Source organism: Micropterus dolomieu, unplaced genomic scaffold (genome assembly GCF_021292245.1).
Source record: "Micropterus dolomieu isolate WLL.071019.BEF.003 ecotype Adirondacks unplaced genomic scaffold, ASM2129224v1 scaffold_322, whole genome shotgun sequence".
Taxonomy (NCBI): Eukaryota; Metazoa; Chordata; class Actinopteri; order Centrarchiformes; family Centrarchidae; genus Micropterus; species Micropterus dolomieu.
The window spans coordinates 1-3,539 of NW_025744311.1; the positions used below are offsets into that span (position 1 = coordinate 1).

General features: G+C 39.8%; 2 long non-coding RNA genes across 3 annotated transcripts; one reads left to right on the forward strand and one right to left on the reverse strand.

The window, feature by feature from the left end:
* Positions 1–23: 23 nt before the first annotated feature.
* Positions 24–2,705, reverse strand: LOC123967359. Of its 2 annotated transcripts, XR_006824236.1 has the most exons (4): positions 2,673–2,705; positions 2,142–2,484; positions 2,016–2,044; positions 24–502 (listed from the first exon to the last, which is right to left on the reverse strand). It is a non-coding gene; the product is annotated as an uncharacterized LOC123967359 (long non-coding RNA). The 2 variants fall into 2 exon arrangements; XR_006824235.1 differs by lacking the exon at positions 2,673–2,705 and having other exon boundaries at positions 2,142–2,663.
* On the forward strand, positions 2,665–3,517 carry LOC123967360. Its single transcript, XR_006824237.1, has 2 exons — positions 2,665–3,062; positions 3,180–3,517. It is a non-coding gene; the product is annotated as an uncharacterized LOC123967360 (long non-coding RNA).
* The last annotated feature ends 22 nt before the right edge of the window (positions 3,518–3,539 follow it).

Here is a 3,539-nt window from a genome sequence, read left to right on the forward strand (position 1 = left end):
AGCTGCCTGCTCTCATTGGCTGGATGTGGATGTCGAGTCGGCCGAATGTTCCAGATATTTGGATGCTAGATATCTGGCTGGCGTCTGCGATGTGTCAGGAATGTGTCGGGAAGCCGTTTTGAAGCGTCCTTGAGTAGTTCACACATGACGACTGGCGACCGCCGATCGATCTCTGATTTACCCCTGATCACAGCCTGACGGTCGCCGAGCGGCAAATCGGGCTTAAAACTGTGTGGTGTGAACTAGGCTTTACTCTAAGCTAGACCTGTCTGACCTTTCCTTGTTACATAAACAAAGCACCTTAAGAAATCTTCTCAACAGTTCTCTAAAGGCTTCAACTACTCGTGTAAATGTGCTGTTATTTAACTGCAGTGGAGTCTTTTCTCTGATGAGCTGATGTTGATATGGAAGTTGTTGATCAGTGGAGTCTGACAGAGGCAGAAGGGTCTCCATCGTTTTCATAGTTCACCACACCATCATCTTCATCTTCATCATTATTCACCTGTGAAACACAAACAAACCCTCACTCTGACACACTTTAACTGACAACTTTCACATCACCGATCCACATTTAACACAAGGAGATAAGAAATAACCTGACAGCACCTGAACGCACCATCAGCTACTGTTACATGTTTCTGCCACTGAGAGAGGAAGTGTTTCTGTGGTAACGAAGGACACGCAGAAGGAAATTAACTAATTAATTAAAGTAAAATAAATAAATATATGAGTAAATATAAAGTAGGCTACCCCAAACTGTCACATGTTCCTGCAGCTGACTGACCAGAGAGGGAGTGTTTATGTGGTACCCCAAATCCAAAATGTTCCTCCCAGTTTACTGCTGATGTTTTGAAACTGAACACAGTTCAATCAGACCCTGAACGCACCATTAGTTACTATAACGGTGCGTACGTAATAAACAGGGCTGGAAACGTGCGCACGCCACTTCCCAAGCAAAGGTTGTGATCTGTAAAAAACAAACTTGATGGGAAAATGTGCGTCCCGTAAGTAAACTCTGAACCATGCGTACGCACATAAAGAGGAGAAATGAGAAACATGGCAGAAGGATGAAACTGTTTGAAATGAAGGCCTACTACTGTGTAACATATATAGAAATATTACCTCTGAGTAGTATAGGCTTAAAGCCTTTCTAAATAATCACACACTCGTTTGATTGATTTCCCCTGAAGTGCGCAATAAAAAAACATAATTTAAGATAATTTGCGGCGCACAAAAAGAACCATGACTGAGGATAATAAACACAAACAGAGATTCTGTTTCTGCAAGAGAACACCTCAAATATGTTGGACACTTTAATCAGGAATCATATTAATTAATACGCCTACTTGCATGCATTGAATTTATTCTCATAAATAAGGTGAACAGGAGGACAAATTATATTTAAATTGATGCCGTCTTCAGTGCGTCAGTCGAGCAAATAGGAGAGCAGAGTTTCATGTGTTGTAATCACATGTTCGTTTCCTTATCGAGCCAAACGCTGAGCTGACTGGCTGCTGGACAGTTTGCATTGGAACTAGATTTTATAGTAGTACAGTAACGTGGACGTTGTTTTTGGAAATAAAACTAAACTATCTGTGTTGTTTAAAGCTGCTAGAGGTTAAGTGAGAAAATACTGCATGATGTGATGTAATTTAGGTGAACTGACCCTTTAATCTGGAATAATGTTCAGTTTGTATTGACACTGTGTCAAAGACGTGTTGATTCAGATCTATGGCGTCTTTGGAGGCTGTAGTTTGTGTTGGTGTTGTACTTAAACTGTCATGTTTATCTAATATTTGCATCCATTTAATTTTTATTGTAATATTCTTTTATTTTCATTTTTATATGCAATGAATCCTGTGAACTTTGCTGCTACGGCCACTTCAGTACAACTCAGTGAGTCCTGTTTCTGTTTGTCTTCTTCTATCTATATCTACACTTCAGAATGAAGAACAGATGTCACAAACACTGGTTTGCTGTGTAAAGTACCAACTGTAAAAACATTATAAACTCACTGTGTTTTCATCCATCTGTGTTTTTGTCCCTGAAAAGAAAAGAGAGAGTCGACTTTAGTTTCCACAGTGAAAATCCAGCTTTATCAAAACTTCCTGTTTCTGAGTTTCATCTGTGAATGTTCTCACCTTTAGTTCTTGTCCAGATGTTGACTGCCACAACAATTATTATGAGTGCTGCTAAACCCACAGACACAATGATGAACCTCCAGAACGATTCTGAAAACATTAGAAACATTTTGACTGCACAGTTCAGTTCTGTTTGAAATCCTGCAGCTAAAGTAGCAACGAATCACAGACTTTCATCAGCTCACAGTTTTCCCGCATGTCTTTGCTAACTGTGAATGTAGTCGTCTGATTTGTGAGCAGCAGTGGATCTTGTGGATTGAGCAACAACAACTGAGTGAGACTGACTGAATAAGAGAATATCTCCACCCACAGCCGAGCGTCGCTCTGACATTCAGACTTTAGACTCCAGAAGAGGAGAGAGAGAGAGAGAATGTAATCACTTTCTATTTTCTGATTTCTACTTTGATGACTGGCTTTATAACTTAAAAATCAAGATATAAAATCAATAAAAAAGTTTGTTTTAGTTCAGTATGTGGAGAGAAAGAGGCTGACAGGAAGACAGAGAGACTCTAGAGAAAGATGAGTTACTACCTTGTAGTTTTGTTGAAGCATCATTGGTTGTTGTTGTGGTTGTTGTTTGTTTGTCACCCAACAAGCTGACACTGCTGGTAGGTTATGTGTTTGAGTTAAACCTATAGAGAGGCCCTGTCCTTTGATTATAAGTCAAATCTGTCAGCTAGGGAGTGTGTAGTCGCTGTTTTTAAGGACTGATTCTGGAGCAGCATCATGGAGCCTCCTCCAAAGCTGCCAGTGTTGAAAAGACATCTTATCTAAATAAGATATAAGATCCTCCAGATTTAAGCTAAGAGCACAAGTCATTTCAATTCAGTCAATTTATTTATTCTTCTTATTTCACAGCAGGTCCATCAGCCTCCACCTCTACCTCCATCACTGGTTTCATCCAGGAAGCTGACAGTGCTGGTAAGTTTAGGCCTACATCAACAATAACTAAACAATTATTCACCTCTAGCAACACTCAGTGTATGAACATGTCAACTTACTGAAATGACTTATTTTATGTGTTAATCTTCCTCATAGGTCTACCTGTGGCTACTGAAGTGGAGAGCAGTACCATCGTGGTACCAGCACACCTGTCTCTCCAGTTTCTGCTGCTCCAGTGGATCCAGCTGACTGGACATCAGGACTTAACGACCAGTTACACGTTGATGTGGTGAGCGGTAAAACCAGCACAGGTTGACAGAGACATTTAGACTTTTCCAAAAAGACACTCAGACAGTAAAAGTCTTTTCTATCATTACATGTTTAGATCACTCATAAAGAAGCAGGTTGAGAAAATGATGCTGTCAGCTGTTTCCTAGTTTTTGTCTCTTAAACTCTTGTTTGGCTGTTATTAAAGATTTAAGCTTTGGTCATAATCACTTTATGAGTCTTTTTATT